The following is a 9,041-nucleotide window of genomic DNA, read 5'->3' on the forward strand; positions in this document are numbered from 1 at the left end:
ACGATGAAGAGGGCCTTGGAACAGCGAGGTACGACTATTACTTGGGATGTATTTAAAACTGAGTTTTATCAAAGATTTTTCCTAGTGTCGTACAGAAAAGACAAGGGGGCGGAATTTGTCAATTTGAGACAGGGTCAGCTGAACATTGAAGAATATGTGACAAAGTTCTCTACCCTGTTGAGGTTTGCTCCCCATGTGGCTGGAAATGACGAAGCCGTTGCTGATTAGTTCATCAATGGCTTGAATCCCGATATATTTACATTGGTGAACACAGGGCGACCGAATAACTTTGCTGACGCCATGAATAGAGCAAAAGGCGCTGAAGCGGGCCTGATAAGGCAGAGAGGAGCTGCAGATATTCCTCCCGCACCGAGACCACAGCAACCACCTCCCCGATTTGAGAGTGATAGTAGCAGTGGTGGAAATAAAGATTTTCTGAAGGCTAGAGGAAAGCAGTTTAAGAAGTCTGGCGGCAGTTCTTCTAGCTCCAGTGGTTCCAAACAGAGTTATACCAGAACTTACTGCGGAAATTGCGGAGGCAGAAATTCCACTGAGCAATGCCAAGGAGTACTTGGTAGTTGCCACTTCTGCAAACAACAGAGACATTTTGCCAGAGTGTGTCCACAGAAGGGTTCTCAAGGATCCCAGAGAGCCGAATCATCTAGATTAGCGGCACAGTGGAGTAGACGATCAGCTGCTGTTCATTCATTTCAGCCAGCACCATCTCAGTCACAGCAGAGGCCAGGAGGAAGCCAGACAATTGGCCAGCCTCCTAGACAGCAGGCCAGAGTATTTGCTTTGACCGAGGATCCGGCTCAGGAAGCACCAGATTATGATGTTGCAGGTAACTGTTCTTGATGTAGTCATCCTGCTTTTGTATTGATGAATACGGCTTCTTCCCATACGTTTATTTTTGAACGATTTGCATTGAATCATGCATTAACTGTTGAGTCTTTATCTACTGTAGTGTATCTCTTTACCGGTTAGGGAGAGTTTTTAAATCAGTGAATTCTGTAAAATATCGTATACTACAGTAGGATGAGAATGAGATTGAGTTAGATCGTCTTGTAGCTGGTATTGTACTAGTATTGTCGGATTTTGGGACTGCATTACGGATATTGATATGATGATCAAGTATAGAGCTACCCTAGATTAGTTCCAGAAGATGGTGAGAATCGGACCTAAGATGGCCAAGAGATGAATATGGTACGATAAGGATTCTAGATTGAGAATTCCTTTGATAATCCGTACTATCTATGATTCGATTATTACAGAAAGGAAGAGAGGAATTCCTTATGTATTCAGTTGATTTACTAAAGTTGAGTTTATCATTGGCTGATTTACCAATGATATGAAAGTTATTGATGTTTCCCCCAGATAAGAATTCATATCTGATTCTAGTCAGAGATATTGATTTTAACTTTGACTTGATATCAGAAACAAATTGCATCCTGATTGAGACAGATTGCATTCAGGGTGTGTTATATCTGAAGATGATGTATCTGTTGAATTTAGCAGAATTAAACCGGAATTATTTGGTCGAGGTGGAAATCAGTGTCAAACATTTGCGGTTTATGAGTTTAGCAGATCAGTACCGATGAGTGATGTTTTGAATCTGATTGAAGCTTGCTGTTGTTTTGAATCTGTGTTTGAATAAGGTAAATAATACTGTCTTGTATATGAATAACCAATCTGTTGTTCCAGATGTTCCGAATTTAAAATGATAAATATTGCCAGACAGTGTGCAATAACTTATTTAGTATGCATTGTGATAGCTGAAAAGGTGTTGATAGAAACAGATGAGAGTAGATGTGACAGAGTTTGTACTGGAATGTCTAATTACCTACAGATAAAGACAGAAAGATAGAAACCAGGAGATGGGTTATACAGATTATTGATACTTAAACAGAAATGGGAGTACATTTCTATGGATTGGTGACGAAACTATCAAAATTTTCCTAAGACTGTGATGCGATGTGATTATGATTATAAATGATAGAATGCTTGAATCTGCATATATTATGTGTACAGGGTGATGTACAGATAAGATCAGACGATTAAAAGGTATGGTAGAAACGTAATTAGACTGTACTGAATGCCAAAATTGACTATATCATACCATGATTTTTGGTTGATTCTGTATTTTGGCACAATATACCATAAACTCTTTCACCTATCATCTATAGACTGACGGATAGTCAGAGCGAACTATCCGGATACTGGAGAATATCCAAGAACTGTAGTGCTGGATTTTAGCACTAGTTGACATGATTTATTGTCATTTATGAATTATCGTACAACCACAGCTATCAGACGAGTATTGAAATGACTTCTTTCAAAGCGTTATACGGAATGAAATGTTGAGCCCCTCTTTATTGGGATGATATCTCTGAGGTTCCTGAGACTGGACCTGATATGACTAGAGATATGATTGAAAAAGTGAAGCTAATTTAAAAGAAAATGAAGGCAGCCCAAGACAGACAAGCCAAATATGCCAATGTCCGACGACGACCGTTGGTATTTGAGGCTGGGAACCGAGTATTTTTGAAAATTTCACCGTTCGGAGGAGTTGTCAGATTTGGCAAGAAAGGGAAACTATCACCATGATATATTGGGCCGTACGAGATTTTGAGAAGATAGGAGATCGTACCTATCGACTAGCTTTAATTGCCTTCATTATATGGAATACAGGACATTTTTCATGTTTATTCTTGCAAAAATACCTGTCTGTTGCTTCACATGTCATCCAACCAAATGAGGTCGAGTTGGATGAGACATTGAGTATTTCGAAAAAGACGATTTAGATTCTTGATCGGAAGGAAAAGTAGCTCAGAACGAAGACTATTCCACTTGTGAAAGTTCGGTGGAGTTAACATGGCATTGAAAAAGCTACTTGGAAAACTGAGTCTGATATGAGAGAGAGGTTCCCAGTTTTACTTCACTAAGGTGAATTGTTTACTTAGCTTCTTCCAGATACCTCCTTATTGACATGATTTAACTGTCTGTGATTTCGGGGACGAAATCATATCTTAGGGGGGGAGAAATGTAAAGCCCGAGAATTTTATCCTATTAATCTTAAATGATTTGGGGATAATTGATATGATTATAGACGGAAAGGATCGGACCGGGAAAGACGAGATAATGCATGAAAATGTGCGAGGAACAGTAGCCCTCGCGCATATGCGCGGCACAGATGCGCGACATGGGCAAAGGACCTCGCGCATATGCGCGAGACTGTACAAGCGGAAGATCCTTCGCGAGGACAGAACACCTCGCGCATATGCGCGAGAAGGGGCGCGCATATGCGCGAGGCAAGTATTTGGGGTGATTACCGAGACAGTAAGTCTCGCGCATATGCGCGAGACATGACGCGCATATGCACGAGCAGGAGTATGCAGGAATGCCGAGTCCAGAGAGTTGGGCGCATATGCGCGGAAATGTGTCGCGCATATGCGCCGGCAGTTGGGAAGACACGCGCCGAGACTTAAGGTCTCGTGCATATGTGCCGGTTGATGTCGCACATATGCGCGAGACGTGTTGCGTAAAGGATGTGCCATTTGCCTTCTTGCATGTTAGTGTATGTATATATATATATATATATATGCACGAATTCTTCAGAAATGGAGGAAAGAAGACTCGAGAAAGGGCCGAGGAAAGAGTGAAAAATCCTTACGCCTTTTGTGAGAAATCCATCTATCTGATTTTGAATCCGACTTCAGTACTGTGTTCCTATCGACGTAGGCTATAACTGGACATTGAGTATTGACAGGCTTTGAGTTCGAGACCTCGACAGAGTCAGAGTATAAGAAAGAAAGGTATAAATTAATGTTGAGTTGGGATTGCACAACTCGAGTGAGGTTTGACTCGAGTTTCCCTAAATCACATACTTAGTTTATTACATTGACATTTGTAATTGATGAGATTGATGTTTGTAGTCTATTGATTTATAGCCACTGCATGGATTGACTACTGATTCGCTAGTCATCGGCTGATTCGCCTAGTCACTGTATGCATGTATTGACTGCTGACTCGCTAGTCATTGGCTGATTCGCCAAGTCACCGGCAAATTCGTCTGGTTATTGGCTGATTCGTCTAGTTATCGACTTATTCGTCTAAACTTTGGCTTATTCGCTTAATCACTGGCTGATTCGTCTAGTTATTGGCTGATTCGCTTAATTCTTGACTGATTCGTCAATTCTGCGGGTGTTTCGCCCAAACACTGGATATATGAATTATATCGATGCCGTTTAGGGTTGATTCATTCCTATCGACTGAGATTCGATATAATTAACAATATCCAGACATTGGGATCCCTAGGTTAGAGTTGAGTCGAGTCTGAGACGACGCGTTGTTTAAGTCGAGTCTGTGATGACATGTTGATTTACAGTGTTTATATCCTTCATGTTGATTGAGTTGCTACATGTTAATGATATCTTATTTATGCGTTTATATATGTTTTTATATGATTGCATGTTTACATTGTTTATACTGGGATTTATTCTCACCGTAGTTATCCGGCTGTTGTCTTGTTTTGTATGTGTGCATGACAACAGGTGGGACAGGTTCAGGGTCGAGGAGATGAGGATAGATCGTGATTAGAGTGGAGGCTCCGGACTTGGATTAGAGATAGGGTTGGACACTTGATATTAGCTGTTAAACCTTAGTTGAATAAATGTATGTGGTACAAGGCTTGTACTTTTATACTGAGATGTATATATGTTTTATTTCACTACGTTCCGCATTTAAAAAAAAAATTCAGACCCTGTTTTATAATTGATTAATTAGTCCCAATGATGATTAAGAACATGATTAGCGTCCGGGTCCCCACACAAGTACTAGCTTTCTAGATCCCGTTGAGAAGTAAAATAGTTCAATATGTTGAACGGCTTATAAATGAGTTTATGAGCATAAGGAAAAATAGAAGTATGACTTCTATGAGAGAAATGTAACTTTTAATTTACGAATGTGTTCCTAAAATTAAAAGTTGGCCAAGTAAATAATGTTTTTGAAAATTGTGATTTTCATAAACATTATTATGGACTAAATTAAATTAAATCAAGTATTGAATTAATTTAACACTAGTGGGCCTAGTAGAGTCCAAATAATTAAATTAATTCAAGTGTTAAATTAATTTAATTACATTGGGCCTTGTAGAGCCCGATTAGAAATAATTATTAAACTAGTGGGCTTGGGTAAAATCAAGTAAACTTTAAATGAGCTCAAATATGTTTGGTACATTTAAATAAAAGTCCATGGGCCTTGTAATTGTTACAAGCCCAAATGAGAATGCATGCTTGGGAGGTGAAAGGTTGTGGATTACTTTTGATTAAAAAATTGCATGGCATGGTAAAGTTGGTCTCTACTTTTTCACACACCAAGACAACTCATTCACTCATTCACTCTCCCCTCACTTGGCCGAAAAATACACACTCATTTCTCTCCATTTTTCTCTTCATCTTGGTTGAGGAATTCTCGCACTTCTCTTTGAAAAATCATCATATTTTTCTAGTGCAAAATATGAGGGGATCTACCTAGTTAGTGGTGGGCCTAATTTTGAGCAAGGTGTGCTCAAGGAGGAAGCTTGTAGATCTTCTTGCCATTCAAGAGCTTTGTTGTTTAACAACAAAGTTGGAGCCATCATCAACCTTAACTTGATAGGTATAATTTTCTCAACACCCTATGTATGATATTTGGTGTTTGTTGTATTTGCTACACAAAATAATATGAGGTGGCCGAAATTTCTTGAGTAAAAATTCGATTTTTTAACTTCCGTTGCGCTTCCGATCACCGTAACCGATCCCTTTTCAAGTGGTATCCGAGCTATGGTTACGATTTTGTGTAGCATGTACAAGATATTATATTGAGATCGATTTCTAACCGCATGAGAAATATTTTTGCAACAAAACCGAGGCTGAATTTTTGGGATGTTTCGGGCAGCTCGGGCTGCCCGAGGGGCTGCCCATTTCGGGCAGCAAGGGCAGCCCGAGGGGCTGACCGAACAACCCCTACTTTAAAATTAAAAAAAAAAATTTTTGTTGCCGGAATCCGGTGACGGAGCTCCGGCGATGACGACTAGGGTTTCCAAAAGTGTTTTGGATTATCAAAGTATCATGGGCCTTGAGTTGTTGGGCCATTGGATGGCTAACATATTTGTGAATTTTGAATGGGCCAAAATGTTTTTAGTGAAAAATAAGTTTTTGGGCCCTTAAGTTTAAAATTACAAAAGTTGCAAATTTTTCTCATAAAATAAATAATTGAAGTTGGACTTTAATTATTTATAATAAATTGTGATTTATAAGAAATTCGGTTATAAATAAATTAATTGAAAAGTAGACAAAGGTGTTTGTATACTTTGTTAATTTAGTTTATAATCGTGGCGGTTAGTGATTGGATCAAGATATATAATATTGGATCAATTAATTATTGTGATAATTAATTGATGGTGTATGATATGTGATATTATGCATGAAGGATGATCAAAAGCCCAAGCCCAATTTGCTAGGTGTATGCTAGGATATTTTGTGTTGAATGATTGTAATAATTATCAATTTATCAAGTGGGCTTGGTTTATGGCCTGTTCCCACCCCCATGAGATGTATCCCTATTTGCCATGGATATTTATTTGTAAATATTAGTATAGTGGATGATCAAGATTGGAAGGGTGGCCATGATGATTATGAAGATCGAAGACATGTAAATATCAGAAGCTAATGTAATAATTGCATTTGCATCCCTTGCATTACCCTAGGATTGGACCTAGGCCAATGTTTAGCTCACACGGGCCATTAGTATTGGGGCGATTGATCATCCTTGTTTTTTTACTGTTTATAATATATGCATGATATGTTATAAATAATTAGTATGTGCGTTATTATTATGATAATAACAAAGTTGCATGAATCCGGCAAACATACAATCAAACATGGCGAGTTTTTTAAATAAAAATAATGATGAGACATTTCAAAATTAAAAACCCTCATTTTGAATAAGATTCAAAATTAATATCAAGCCCGAAAAGGGGAATTATAAATTTGTTTATAATTTCCTTGTCTTCCATCGAAAATGGGTGCATGACGAACGCTACCCGTACTTGGGGCTCGGCTCATATTATTGGGGGAGTTCTGGGTGCCGGAAAGCTGTAACATCCATTGACATGGTGATGTGAACTACGTGGAACTCCCATGATTTCGGCTCATATTATTGAGGGAACTCATGGCGACCGTCCATTAAGGTTCAACATCGATGGGTAAGGCTTGACACGTAAAGATGAATGACGTCATATTATTGGGTCCTAATCAAACGTGAGACAAATGTTTACGTAGAGGGTTGCATTGTGATGCAATTGGAAACTACCTTTTAGGAATTATGATTGGCTGATATTATTCGGGATCATGATTCGCTAATTGGACCTTACGTACCTACTGAGGAAAGGAGTTTCCCGTTTTCACTAGAGGGTAATGAAAATGTCAAAACAATGGGAGCGAAAATTTATAAAGTTAAAGTCCAAACTTTGTATCTTATTAAATATTTTAAAATAGTCATAAACATTTATCTGTTTTACTTTTCAGTACAAAAATTTGACAATGTCTTCAATTCGCAATCCGCTTTCTGCCATACTCAAAAAACATGTGTTAACCGGACCTAACTGTCTCACTTGGCTAAGAAATCTGAAAATCGTCCTAAACTCGGAAAAGATTGCGTATACACTGACTGAGTCGCCCCCTGCTGAGGCTCCGACTAGCTGCACTCCTGAGGAATTGCAGACCTACAAGGATTGGTGTGACCATGACATGAAGGCTAGGTGTTATATGCAGGCTTCTATGAACGATGAGCTGCAGAGGCGTTTTGAGGATGCAAAGAATGCTGCTGACATTCATTTGCACCTCAAGGAGCTCTTTGGTGAGCAGACTAGGCCTCTTAGGCATGATACTGTCAAAGAGCTGATCACTATGCACATGCAAGATGGGGCCTCGGTCCATGAGCATGGCTTGAAGATTATTGGGCTCGTGGACAAGATCGTTGGCATGGATCTGATTTTGCCTTCGGAGTTGACCACCGACGTGTTGCTCTTATCGCTGCCTAGCTCATTTGATCCTTTTGTGGTGAACTTCAATATGAACAAAATGGAGCCGACCCTTGAGGAGTTGGTGAACATGCTTGTGACTTTTGAGTCCACCATCAAGAAAGAGAAGCCGGTTCTTTTTGTGGGCTCTACATCTGGTACGAAGACCGGTCCACCTGGGAAGGGAAAGAAGCGTTCTTTCCAACGTCCCAAGAAGAACGCGCCCTTGAAGAGGCAGACTCCGATTCCCGCCGTGGCAGCCGCACCAGTTAAGGCTGACAAGACTGTTGACATCTGTCATCACTGCAAGAAGCGTGGACATTGGAGGCATAATTGCAGGGAATATCTGGCCCAGAAGAGTTCTTGAAACGGTATGTTCTATATCGAAGTAAACATTTCAATTAACTCTACTTCTTGGGTATTGGATACCGGCTGTGGCTCACATCTCTGTAATGATTTGCAGGTGATGGGAAGAAGTAGGAGGCTCAGGGAAGGTGAGACCTTCTTGAGGATGGGCAATGGGGCAAGAGTTGCTGCCAAAGCTGTTAGAGATGTTTCTTTAATTTTGAACAAAGATTTTAAGTTGTTGTTAAGAGATGTTTTGTTTGTACCAGACTTGGTGAAAAACATTATTTTCATTTCTATGTTAGATAAAGATGAATTTTCTTGTTTATTTAGCAAAGGTATTTGCAATATTTACAAGAATGAATGTTTAATTGGTACTGGAGAACTTGAAAACGATCTCTACACCTTAAAATTAAAAGATATTCCACTTAACAATGTCCAAGCTATAACAACAAACAAGCGCAAACAAGATACTCTAAATTCGGCACAATTATGGCATGCTCGATTAGGACATATTTCCCTAAGAAGGATGAACAAGTTAGTGGGAGTAGGCATGTTTGATATGTCTGATATTAATGCTCTCACGACTTGTGAATCCTGTCTAAAAGGAAAGATGACCAAGATTCCCTTTAAG

Source organism: Primulina tabacum, chromosome 12 (assembly GCF_025594145.1).
Source record: "Primulina tabacum isolate GXHZ01 chromosome 12, ASM2559414v2, whole genome shotgun sequence".
Lineage (NCBI taxonomy): Eukaryota > Viridiplantae > Streptophyta > Magnoliopsida > Lamiales > Gesneriaceae > Primulina > Primulina tabacum.